The sequence below is a fragment of the Triticum dicoccoides genome, chromosome 5A, assembly GCF_002162155.2.
Source record: "Triticum dicoccoides isolate Atlit2015 ecotype Zavitan chromosome 5A, WEW_v2.0, whole genome shotgun sequence".
In the NCBI taxonomy this organism is placed as follows: Eukaryota; Viridiplantae; Streptophyta; class Magnoliopsida; order Poales; family Poaceae; genus Triticum; species Triticum dicoccoides.
In genome coordinates this window covers 627,573,593-627,587,822 of record NC_041388.1, presented here as the reverse complement: position 1 = coordinate 627,587,822, position 14,230 = coordinate 627,573,593, and positions in this window count along the sequence as shown.

The window sequence follows — 14,230 nt, the reverse complement described above, 5'->3', positions numbered from 1 at the left end:
TGATGTGGCTTTGAGTGGTGCATTTTGAACACAGAAAAAGTATGGAGTTGAAATAAGTTCAAAAAATTGAAATCCCAGATGAGTTTCCATATGAAACCCTGATACTTCGAAAGAGATTGTTCGTTTTGTACACGAAGTGCATCTAGTTTTTGCCGTAAGCCTCTCTACTTTCTTGCACATGCTATGTGGGTGAAATGATGATACCATGCCAACTTTGAACCTTTTCAGAGTCCATTTGTAGTGCTTTTCAATTTCAGGGTCTTATAGCTCAAAATAATCACTAAATGCATGAAAAATAACAAATGAAGTCAGAAAGGGTTGAAAAATGATGATGTGGCTTTGAATGGTGCATTTTGAACACAGAAAAAGTAAGGAGTTGAAATAAGTTCAAAAAATGAAATCCCTTTGTAGCTCACGAGTTTCCGTATGAAACCTTAATACTTCGAAAGAGATTGTCTGTTTTGTACACGAAGTGCATCCAGTTTTTGCCATAAGTCTCTCTACTTTCTTGCACATGCTATGTGGGTGAAATGATCATACCATGCCAATTTTCAACCTTTTCAGAGTCCATTTGTAGTGCTTTTCAATTTCAGGGTCTTATAGCTCAAAATAATTAGTAAATGCATGAAAATAACAAATGAAGTCAGAAAGGGTTGAAAATTGATTATGTGGCTTTGAATGGAGCATTTTGAACACAGAAAAAGTATGGAGTTGAAATAAGTTCAAAAAAATGAAATCCCAGACGAGTTTCCGTATGAAACCCTGATACTTCGAAAGAGAGTGTCCGTTTTGTACACGAAGTGCATCCAGTTTTTGCCGTAAGCCTCTCTACTTTCTTGCACATGCTATGTGGGTGAAATGATGATACCATGCCAACTTTCAACCTTTTTAGAGTCCATTTGTAGTGCTTTTCAATTTCAGGGTCTTATAGCTCAAAATAATCAGTAAATGCATGAAAAATAACAAATGAAGTCCGAAAGGGTCGAATAGCTCATGTATCAACTAGGGTTGTCCATATCTTCCATGTTAGGCGGGTTATTCTCAAGAGGAGTGGACTCCGCTCCTCACTCACGAGATAAATGGCTGGTCACCGGGATGCCTAGTCCCACTCTTTATGCAAACTAGATCAAAATAATTGCAAACAAAACTCCCCCTGGGACTCTTGTTAGTTGGAGGCATTCCTTGTTTCGAGCAAGCCATGGATTGATGCTTGTTGGTGGAAGGGTGAGTGTAAACTTTACCATTCTGTTTGGGAACCGCCTATAATGTGTGTAGCATGGAAGATATCGCCATCTCTTGGTTGTTATGTTGACAATGAAAGTATACCGCTCAAAATATTATTCACCTCTGTTTCAAAACCGAGCTCTGGCACCTCTACAAATCCCTGCTTCCCTCTGCGAAGGGCCTATCTATTTACTTTTATGCTGAGTCATCATCCTCTTATTAAAAAGCACCAGTTGGAGAGCACCGCTGTCATTTGCATTCATTACTGTTAGTTTACATTGAGTATGACTTGACTGGATCTCTTTTACCATGAATTGCAATGTCTAGTCAGTCCTTGGTCTTTAAAGGTGCTCTGCATTTATGTTTTGCGGTCTCAAAAAGGGCTAGCGAGATACCAGCTTGTTATATCATATTATGATTGTTTTGAGAAAGTGTTGTCATCCGAGATTCATTATTATTGCTCGCTAGTTGATTATGCCATTGATATGAGTAAAACTTGAGACCTAAGCGTTATTGCGAATGTGGTTAGTTATTGCTGAAAACTTGAATGCTGGCTTTACATATTTACAACAACAAGAGCAAACAGAGTTTGTAAAAGTTTTTCTTTATCACTTTCAGTTTGTCAAGTGAATTGCTACCCCGCCATCTCAGCGACGAAGCAGCATGGCTTCCACGAAGCTGCTTCAGGAGCCTGTCTTCACGGCTCCTGCTAGCTACCTCGTGGATGCTATCACGGAGTCTCAGAATTGCCACCTTATGACGCAGCGGATGGAATTGAAAGTCAAGGCGGCTGTTGGCTCTGTTGCACCTCCTAAACCTGGCGCAACTTTTCACTGCCAGCCGATTCCAGAAGGATATGCTAGGGTGATGGTGGATGAAATCACAGAAGGATTTGAGGACCTCCAGCTTGACCACCCTACGGGTGACGGGGAGACTCGGCTGGGTTCTTGTCTGAAGACTCCATGCCTATGGCGGAAGGAGCTCATCAACCTTCCGAACTGGACGCCTCCTCCTCCTCCTCCGGCAAGTCAGGGCACTCCGCCTCCTCCACCGCCTCCTCCTCCGGCGAGTGATTAAGGCACTCAGCCTCCTTCTTCGGCGCGTGGCGGCACTCCGCCTCCTTCCCCGCCTGCGTCGGCGCGCCCGAGCAGCCACCAGCCTCCTCCTCTGGCGCGTGGCAGCACTTCGCCTGCGCCGGCGCGCCCGTGCAGCCACCAGCCTCCTCCTTCTCCGCCTCGCTAGCAAGGGTGGAAGAGACCCGCCGTCACCCCGGCTGCTCCGGCGTGTCGTAGTCCTTCTCCTCCGCCTCGTAAGCAAGCACGAAAGATGACAGCCACAGTCGCTCCGTCTGCTCCGGCGTCTAGCAGTACAGCCAGAGGTGGGAGGCAATACAGATTCGGTCCACCTCTCAAGCCTCTAGAGAAGTTATCATACGAGAGGACCGTGGAAGAAAACGCGAAGATCGTGGAAAAAGAAGTGAAGGACTTCTTTGAAGGGGTGAAAGCAAAGAGACATCCACCTCCGGAGGAGAAGGTAGACCGGGTGAAAGAAAAGCGCACTATCGTTGCCCTAAGGAAACCACCAAAGTCTCCGCTGAAAAACAACTATGAGCGCATTACTGCAAAGGTATATACCGAAGCGGAGCGGTCGGGAAATACTATCAGTGATCGAAGGTTAGCAGAACGACGAGTTGGGAAAAAAATTGCCCAGCTCGGCGAACAAGCGGACCAATCGTGCCCCCTGCTCAAGGTGTCTAGCGATATCATCGCTAATGATCCGGGGATGGTGCCCGTTTATAGCAATCTTGAAGATTACCTGCCCGACGATGTACATTATGATTTCTTGGAGGTGTAAGAACACCAATACCATTACGGGAAGCCTCTTGTCAAAGATGAAAAATCTCTAACGACGATGATGCAAAGTTTCCATGATTGGTACATGAAAACCTACAGAGAGTCTGGAGGGACGGATACTTTGTATCTGAGAGTTAAAGAGGAGCACGACCTTGTTGGAATTGATTTGTTGACTATTCCATTTGAGGAGTTCTTCCAGTGGTTCAATCAAAAGGCCCTCGATAAATTAACGGCCACTTGCTACTGTCTGTAAGTACTACTTCTGTCATTAAGTCTCTATATATAGCTCAGCTCTTTCATTGCATGTATATATGATTATCCTCACTATATTATGCAGATTGAAGATCGTCGAGTGCAGAAAAGCAGAAATGTATGATATTGGGTTCATTAACACAAATCTCATAGATCAATTTGAGGTTGAAAAGAACACAGATGATGCTGAGGCCAACTTGCTCAAATCATTGATAATAAATCAAAACAAAGATAAAATACTCTTTCCTTACAACTTCGAGTGAGTGTTACTATCTTGTGCATATTCGGTTTCCCTTATTACTCGAGCGAGGTTATAGTAATGTAATTGATGAGTTATGCATGCGTGCGCAGCTTCCACTATATTCTCCTGGATATTAAGCTTGAGCAGGGACTAGTAATCGTGTTAGACTCAAGACGAAAAGATCCCAAGGCCTATGCGGACATGACTAAAATTCTCAACGAGTAAGTTCAATCGATCATTATCGCACCATATCGGCAACTTTTTGTTCATTTCCTGATATCTCAAGTAATAATTATTTTCTTTGTCTTGCAGGGTTTGGAAAAAGTTCACCGAAGAAGTTCCGGGACTGCCGAAGGAGCTGCGATATACATACCCGAAAGTAAGTACTACTAGCTAGCTAGTTCCGCGCATCTCCCGTTGATTCTAGCTACTTTCATCAATGCAATTTATAATGCTTCATTATCAGTTTGATTGACCTCTATTTCTCGTAAAGTGCGTGTGGCAGGAACAAGGGAATGATTAATGTGGATACTACGTGTGCGAGTTCATCTACAACGCGACTTGCAAAGATAAGCGGGGCTACTCTAAAAAGACAATTTGATGTGCGTAAGCAATAATATTCACAATTTCATTTTATTACACCATCATTTCTGTTGAGTTGCAATCATATATATGTATTAACCCCTGATACATCTCCGTCGTATCTACTTTTCCAAACACTTTTGCCCTTGTTTTGGACTCTAACTTGCATTATTTGAATGGAACTAACCCGGACTGCCGCTGTTTTCAGCAGAATTGCCATGGTGTTATTTATGTGCAGAAACAAACGTTCTCGGAATGACCTGAAACTTCACGAAGCAACTTTTTGGAAAATATAAAAAAATACCTGCAAAAGATGAAGGCCAGGGGGCCCACTGTTGGGGAACGTAGCAGAATTTTAAAATTTTCTACGCATCACCAAGATCAATCTATGGAGTCATCTAGCAATGAGGGAGAGAGGAGTGAATCTACATACCCTTGTAGATCGCGCGCGGAAGCGTTCAAGAGAACGGGGTTGATGGAGTCGTACTCGTCGTGATCCAAATCACCGATGACCTAGCGCCAAACGGACGGCACCTCCGCGTTCAACACACGTACGGTTGGGAAGACGTCTCCTCCAACTTGATCCAGCAAGGGGGAAGGAGAGGTTGATGAAGATCCAGCAGCACGACGGTGTGGTGGTGGAAGCAACGGTGATCTCAACAGGGCTTCGCCAAGCACAGGAAGAGGGAGGAGTGTCACGGGAGGGAGAGGGAGAGGCCAGGGGCTAGGGTGTGGTTGCCCTCCCTCCCCCCCACTATATATAGGGTCCCTAGGGGGCGCCGGCCCTAGGAGATCCAATCTCCAAGGGGGGGCGGCGGCCAAGGGGGTGGCTTGCCCCCCAAGCCAAGTGGGGCAATCCCCCACCCCTAGGGTTTGCAACCCTAGGCGCAGGGGGAGGCCCAAGGGGGGCGCACCAGCCCATTAGGGGCTGGTTCCCCTCCCACTTCATCCCATGGGGCCCTCCGGGATAGGTGGCCCCACCCGGTGGACCCCCGGGACCCTTCCGGTGGTCCCGGTACAATATCGATTACCCCCGAAACTTTCTCGATGGCCGAAACTTGACTTCCTATATATAAATCTTCACCTCCGGACCATTCCGGAACTCCTCGTGACGTCCGGGATCTCATCTGGGACTCTGAACAACTTTCGAGTTACCATATACTAATATCTCAACAACCCTAGCGTCACCGAACCTTAAGTGTGTAGACCCTACGGGTTCGGGACACACGCAGACAAGACCGAGACGACTCTCCGGTCAATAACCAACAGCAGGATCTGGATACCCATGTTGGCTCCCACATGCTCCTCGATGATCTCATTGGATGAACCACGATGTCGAGGATTCAATCAATCCGTATACAATTCCCTTTGTCAATCGGTACGTTACTTGCCCGAGACTCGATCGTCGGTATCCCAATACCTCGTTCAATCTCGTTACCGGCAAATCACTTTACTCGTACCGTAATGCATGATCCTGTGATCAACCACTTGGTAACATTGAGCTCATTATGATGATTGAGGGAGTCCTAGATTAGGGGGTGTCCGGATGGCCGGACTATACCTTCAGCCGGACTCCAGGACTATGAAGATACAAGCTTGAAGACTTCGTCCCGTGTCCAGAAGGGACTTTCGTTGGCGTGGAAGGCAGGCTTGGCGATACGGATATTCAGATCTCCTACCATTGTAACCGACTCTATGTAACCCTAACCCTATCCGGTGTCTATATAAACCGGAGGGTTTTAGTTCGTAGGACAACATACACATCAACAATCATACCATAGGCTAGCTTCTAGGGTTTAGCCTCTCCGATCTCGTGGTAGATCAACTCTTGTACTACCCATATCATCAATATTAATCAAGCAGGACGTAGGGTTTTACCTCCATCGAGAGGGCCCGAACCTGGGTAAAACTTCGTGTCCCTTGCCTCCTGTTACCATCCGGCCTAGACGCACAGTTCGGGACCCCCTACCCGAGATCCGCCGGTTTTGACACCGACATTGGTGCTTTCATTGAGAGTTCCTCTGTGTCGTCGCCGTCAGGCTCGATGGATCCAACGATCATCAATTGCGATGCAGTCCAGGGTGAGACCTTCCTCCCTGGACAGATCTTCGTCTTCGGCGGCTTCGCACTGCGGGCCGATTCACTTGGCCGTCTAGAGCAGACCAAAAGCTACGCCCCTGGCCGTCAGGTCAAATTTGGAAGTTTAAACTACACGACTGACATCCGTGGGGACTTGATCTTCGACGGATTCGAGCCACTGCCGAGCGCGCCACACTGTCCCGACAAGCATGATCTAGCTCTGCCGCCGAACAGTGCCCTGGAGGCCGCACCCGCATCGGCTCCGATCCTTAATTCAGAGCCAACTATGCCGACCAAGGATGGGCGGATGGACGCCGCCTCGGGGGCTGCGATCCCCACGGTGATTGAGCCGAACACCAGCCCTGCACTCCGCGAGACTCGTGACTCCAAGGAGCCGGACTCCTCTCCGGACTCCGAACCCTCCACGCCCCAACCAATCGAATCCGATTGGGCGCCGATCATGGAGTTTGCTGCCACGGACATCTTTCAGCACTCGCCTTTTGGCGATATTCTAAAGACACTGAAGTCTCTCTCTTTATCAGGAGAGCCCTGGCTGGACTACGGTCAGCAAGATTGGGATGCGGACGATGAAGAAATTTAAAGCCCACCCACCACCCACTTTGTTGCCACTGTCGACGATTTAACCGACATGCTCGACTTCGACTCCGAAGACATCGACGGTATGGACACCGATGAAGGAGACGAGGAAGAACCAGCACCTATTGGGCCCTGGAACGCCACCTCATCATATGACGTATATATGGTGGACACGCCAAAAGATGACGACGAGGAGCGGAAGGAAGCACCGAAGGCTTGTTCCCTCGAAAAGCAGTCAAAGCAGCGACGCAAGCGCCACCCCAAATCCCGCCTCGACAGAAATAGCGATCACACAGACCCAGCGTTGGAGCAGGGTGAACCGCTGCCGGACAGCGGTAATCCGGATAATCAAACCGAACAAACAAATCCTATCAAGGATAATGGTCCGGACGACATAACGCCGGACAGACACCCGGAGCAGCAGACTGCCCGTAAAAGGCTTGTTGCCACCGTGAGGAGTCTGAAAAAGCAGAAGCAACGGCTCAAGGCTGCGCAAGACACACTCCACATTAGATGGAGCAAAATACTCAACACGGCAACGAGGTATGGCGACAATCGCCCCTCCAAGAGCTACCCAAAGCGGAAGCTGCTACCCGAATTCGATGAGGAGGCCTCAGACCCCCCACAACCAAATATCAAAGCAGCCACCTGGTCGGATAGACAACCCCTCTACCAACATAGAGCGGCATACAACGCCGCTCACAATACAATATGCGACCCATGCGAGGGCTCGCACCCAAAGGATGACGCAACAAGATCCATCTATGGACCACGCAAGCGCGTCCCAGCATACAATGCAAGACAACAAACACCCAAACAATGTGGTACACCCAGCTACAGGGGTGCCGCACACCCCCTATGTTTCACCGATGAGGTGCTGGACCATGAATTTCTAGAGGGATTCAAGCCCATAAACATAGAGGCATACGACGGAACAACAGACCCTGGGGTCTGGATTGAGGACTACATCCTTCATATCCATATGGCTCGAGGAGATGATCTCCACGCCATCAAGTACCTACCCCTCAAGCTCAAAGGGCCAGCTCGTCACTGGCTCAAAGGCCTCCCCGAAAGCTCCATTGGAAGTTGGGAAGAGCTAGAAGACGCCTTTCGGGCAAATTTTCAAGGGACTTATGTCCGACCTCCAGATGCGGACGATTTGAGTCATATAACTCAACAGCCCGGAGAGTCAGCCCGAAAGCTTTGGAACAGGTTTCTTACTAAAAAGAACCAGATTGTCGACTGTCCGGACGCTGAAGCCTTGGCAGCTTTCAAGCATAGCGTCCGTGACGAATGGCTCGCCAGACACCTCGGCCAAAATAAGCCGAGAATGATGGCCGCATTAACAAACCTCATGACCCGCTTTTGCGCGGGTGAGGACAGCTGGCTAGCCAGATGCAGCACCAGCGACCCCAGTACATCTGAAGTTAGAGATGGAAATGGGAAATCACGGCGCAACAGCAATAACAAGCGCTGGATTAAAGAAGACAGCATGAAGGGCACGACAGTAAATGTCGGATTCAAAGGCTCTCGGCCAGGTCAAAAGCCGCCCCCTAAAGGCACCAGGGATGAACTGTCCAGCCTCAACAAAATTCTGGACCAAGTATATCAGATCCATAGTACCCCTGGTAAACCCGCTAATCATACCCACAGAGAATGTTGGGTCTTCAAGCAGTCCGGCAAGCTCAACGCCGTACACAAGGGGGAGAATACACCAAGTGAAGACGAGGACGAGCCTCTCAAACAAGACGCGGCAGAGCAAAAGAAATTTCCACCAGAAGTCAAAACAGTAAACGTGTTACACGTGATCAAGGGAAAAAACAACGCGGCACTCTCAGGAACATATACCCAAGTGCCTGTCACCACGAAGTCCTACCACTGGTCGTCTCAAACGATCACTTTCGACCATCGCGATTACTCAGCAAGTATCCGACACGCAGGATGGGCTGCCCTGGTATTAGACCCAGTAATTGCCGGATATCACTTCACACAAGTCTTGATGGACGACGGCAGTAGCCTAAACCTAATATATCAGGATACAATCCACGGGATGGGGTTAGACCCAACACAAATTCGCCATAGCAATACTACCTTTAAAGGAGTAATGCCGGGCCCAGGGGCCCGTTGTACGGGCTCCCTCTCATTACAAGTTACATTCGGCTCCCCCGATAACTTCCATCGCGAGCATTTAACTTTCCACATCGCTCCGTTTCAAAGTGGCTATCAAGCACTGCTCGGACGTGAAGCTTTTGCTTGCTTTAATGCAATACCACACTACGCCTCCCTCACACCCAAGATGCCCGGTCCACGTGGCATCATTACAGTGCACGGAGATATCAAGCGCCCTCTGCGCGCCGAAGAGAGTGAGGCTGCCTTGGCAGCCGAACATTAAAGGCGTTCAGACCAGCGATCGAGTCTGGCACCGCTATTTACACCGAATAAGTGACCACACCCCTATTTGTCAATACAAGGGGCTCAACGCGCGCAGACAAGTGGCAATTTCTTATCATCTTCAATTATACATGGTTTCTCTAAAAACCACCTTTTTGCACGACAACTTTCTCACTTAACTTCCTCTCTTTTTCAGACGATCATCATGCTAAACCCGTCCAGGATACGGCACAACGGAGGCACAGGCGCAGACGTGCAGCAGGGACCCGCTCAAAGGATTCTTTTTAGATTAAGACCCTGCGTAAACCTTTTTTACTGTCTCTTGTTGATACATATCCACCGTTGTGAAGGATGCTGACATCTTGGCATGTGGCCACGCCAGAACAATGCACGTACCTGGACACAAGGGGCTTCTTACAAAGGCCATTATTTAGGCCCGGTTTATACCACAAAGACCGAATACCCTAGGGAGTGTTCGGCGTCGCGAGTTTGGCCCGATATGCATCAGCTCCGAATCATTGTCTTTGGTCAAATGTTGGGTTTGCCCAGCTCCTTTGTTTTGGTGCCTTACGTTCCGCTTTACCGGCTAAGGTAGCACCAGGAGAACTACTGCGATTGTGCCCTGGTTCATCCGGACGAGCACCTCAGTAGAGAAAGTCGAAAACTGACTGTCATGATATAGCGTGAGACTGGTCAACCACTCGATGACCTATGGGAATGCTAGAATTCCTCCGCCTAAACGAAGGGCCGTTTTCCGGCCAGGCATGTACGCACCCCGAGATCGAGAGAGTGCGGAGCCACCATGGGCTATTTAGTAGCCCCACTGTCAAACTCCTATGGCTAAGTGAAAGTGTTAAAGCATTATAGTCTGGTTGCCTCGCTCGCTCCGCTATCACCTCCTTAATAGGACCAAGGCGTTGGGTTAAGTGTGAACGTGTGTTTTTGCTAGCACCTCCGCATTATATGCGTGGGGGTTGAAGCCGACGACTGCAATCTTTCAGGTTATACACACGTATACAAAAACGGTCGCCCAGGAGGCATCATATTACTTTCAGGCAAAAGTATAAAAATAGCGTTATCAAACTCTATAAAAGCATTTCGCTTACAATGAGATAACATATCACTCAAACATAATATTTTTTGAGCACTGGGCCTCTACAAAACGGGCACCCTCAAGAACTTCTTCAAAGTAGTGCTCAGCAGCCTTTCGGCCTATGGCCGAATCCCGCGCTGCAACATTGGTAGCATCCATCTCCGCCCAGTATGCCTTGACACGGGCAAAGGCCATCCGTGCGCCCTTTATGCACGCCGACCTCTTCATCGCATCAATGTGCGGCACCACATCAAGTAACTGCTGCACCAAGCTGAAATAGTTGTTCGGTTTTGACCCTTCCGGCCGTAACTGATCCACAATAGACCTCATGGAGAGTCCGGACAACCTATGTAGTTCGGCCCATTCGGCTAATTGGTCAGTCAATGACAGCGGACGCTCGGGAGAACGGAATTGTCTCCAAAATAGCTGATCTACTTCATAGTCCGTCTGACCCTGGAAGTACTTGGCCGCATCGGCAGCGCTCGCCGCCAAATCCATATACACATCCTCCAAACTCCACAGCCGATCCATAGGGGCATACCGTGGATCTCTGAACCTCCTCTGCAACATAAAGGATTTCCCAGCTACAATATCCCCGGCTTCCCGCAGCTCCTCCTTCTTTGCCCTCATAGCAGAGCGGTGGTCTTTTCTCGTCGCAGCAGCCTTCTCAAGGTCCAATGCCTTCGCCTTGTTTTCAAGAACCCGGCAACGGTCGGCGGCGGCTTTTAATTCTTTGGCCATCTTGGCCATCTTGTCTCGGCTCTCCCATGTGCGGCCTTCTCAGCTTGCAACTCTTCGGCCGCCTTCAAAGCAGCCGCATTACCCAACCTCGCGTGTTCCTTGGCTCGGGCAAGTTATGCCCACAAGGCTTCAACAGTGGCAGCTCCATCTGCAGTCACAACATATTAAAGATGCTGGCATCATACTGCTCTTCCTATTGTGGCCTTTATCAGATAATGATACTTACCATGTGCCTCGTCAAGCCTTTTGTTAACAAGCTCGATGTCGGTGTCTGCCGCATCCAACTGCCGTTCTAAATGGGCAAACTCGCAAGTCCGGCTAGCCACCGGAGCTTCCATCACCTGCACACAGAGGCAGTATGGTTATTACCTGGGAATATGATCCTCTGTTCGTCGTCGTTTCCGACGACAACCAGAGTCTCAAGGGCTACTATCTACACAGGGCACACCTAGTATGTGCAGTACTATCATACATTCTTTTACGTACCTCAAAGCCTGTCAGTAGACTCATAAAAGCTTCATGCAATCCGCTTTCGGCAGACGATATTCTCTCCATCACCGTATTCATCAGCATATGGTGTTCATCTGAGATGGCCGCTCGCCCCACCAACTCTCTCAGAACATCCGATCGCACACTAGATGGTGCCGGACTCTTTTGTCTGCTCTCTTCGGAAGCCGGACACTGGGAGCTTCGGGGGTCAATGGGATTATCTTCTGGCCTCACCGGACTCGTAGAGGCCCTCCACGTTGACACTTCAGGGTCGCTCGCTTCCGGAGCGGAGGAGTCTGGAGGAGGCGTTTCGCTCTCCATCATCTCTGGAAGAAGATCCCCTGAAGACGAGCTCATTTGAGAGGGGCTAAGGCCCGAACTGCAAAAATATATGCGGTGGTTATCTTCTCAGAAGAAAAAGATGGCGTATTTGTACTATTAAAGTATTCCGAGTCACTTACGACTCGTGGGAGAATTGATCCCCCCGTGGACTTTGTGTGGCAACATAGCCCCCCAAGGCAGGACCCTCTGTGGGAGACTTTTTCTCCCGTTTGGAAGCTTCGGCTTCCGAATCCCCGGGCGCAGTCCTTTTCCTCTTCAAGTCATCTTCCTTCATGGAGACGCTCGCTCCCTCGGTTAGAATGGGAAGCGTTGGGGGCCCTCGTCCGCCCGCATTATCCTCCACAGTATCTTCCTTCAAGGGCTCCGGGCAAGGTGCGGTCTGGAGCATATTTTCCAATACCGGGTTTTCCAAACCCTCAGGGAGGGGGGCCGAACACCGAATCAACTTCGCCTTTGTTAGCCAGTCCTGGTCAAAAAGCGAACTCTCAAAAAAAATAACTTTGTAACAAAAGAGAGATAGTATGTTCGGCTGGAGGATACCTTACCTGTTCGGCGGCGCGGTTACTACTCAGGCCCACGTCCTCGGTGATTTCCGGACACTCCACCTAAGGTCCGAAGAATGACTTGTACATCTCCTCGTGCGTCAGGCCGAGAAAATCTTGAATGACACGCAGTCCCTCGGGATTGAACTCCCATAGGCGAAGAGGCCGGCGTTTGCAAGGCTGGACTTGACGAACCAGCATAACTTGTATTACCGCAACCAAACTAAAATCTCCATTGAAGAAATCTCGAATGCGGCTTTGCAGTATGGGCACGTCCTTGGCCGGCCCCCAGCTCAGACCTCTACTGATCCATGACATCAGTTGTGGTGGAGGGCCCGAGCGGAAAACAGGGGCGGCCGCCCACTTGGCACTTCTAGGAGCCGTGATATAGAACCACTCCTGTTGCCACAATTCAGACACCTCTGGGATGGAACCTTTGGGCCACGGGGCTCCCGTCATCCTGCGTATTGAGGCACCGCCACACGCTGCATGTTGCCCCTCGATCATCTTTGGCTTCACTTCAAAGGTCTTGAGCCAGAGGCCAAAGTGAGGGGTAACCCGGAGGAAGGCCTCGCACACGACAATAAATGTCGTGATATGAAGAAAGGAGTCCGAAGCTAGATCATGGAAGTCTAGCCCGTAATAAAACATCAAACCCCTGACAAAAGGATCCAGAGCAAGGCCTAGACCTCGGAGGAAGTGGGAGACGTACATGACGTTCTCGTTGGGTTCGGGGGTGGGAACGGCCTGCCCTCGAGGAGGCAGCCGATGCAAAATTTCGGCGGTCAGATATCTGGCCTCCCTCAACTTTTTGATGTCCTCTTCCGTGACGGAGGAAGGTACCCATTGGCCTTGAAAGCTATATCCGGACATGACTGAAGGTTCGGAGCACCTGACCTGAACTTTGGGCGTTTGAGCTCGAGGTGGGGAAGGATTTGATTGAGCACGGGAGGGAAAAATAAAAGCCTTGTCCCCTTTATAAAGAGGGTGAATATCAAGCGTCCTCTCTGTGTCTGTTTGGACTTGCCTATAATCTAGGAGTCCTAGAAGCGGTTGGGTTACCCACGCCCGTATTGATGAGAATCCTGGAATAAGGGAACATGATTTCTGCTTTAACAAGACATGCCATGGAAACCGCCTCGCATGACGCGCTGAGGTGGGGTAATAAAACGACTCGGATAAAGGCTTGGCCGTGGTGTGACACATTACGGAATACGTCAGCAGATTAGATTTGTGTAAATATTATTCTCTCTATGGCAATATGTGGAAACTTATTTTGCAGAACCGAACACTATCTTTGTGTTCAAAATCTTCTATGAAGTACTTGGAGGAGGAACCCGCTTTGCAATGCCGAAGACAATTTGCGCGTCGGACTCGTCGTCATTGAAGCCTGGTTCAGGGGCTACTGAGGGAGTCCTGGATTAGGGGGTGTCCGGATGGCTGGACTATACCTTCAGCCAGACTCCAGGACTATGAAGATACAAGATTGAAGACTTCGTCCCGTGTCTAGAAGGGACTTTCCTTGGCGTCGAAGGCAGGCTTGGCGATACGGATATTTAGATCTCCTACCATTGTAACCGACTCTATGTAACCCTAACCCTATCCGGTGTCTATATAAACCGGAGGGTTTTAGTCCGTAGGACAACATACACATCAACAATCATACCATAGGCTAGCTTCTAGGGTTTAGCCTCTCTGATCTCGTGGTAGATCAACTCTTGTACTACCCATATCATCAATATTAATCAAGCAGGACGTAGGGTTTTACCTCCATCGAGAGGGCCCGAACCTGGGTAAAACTTCG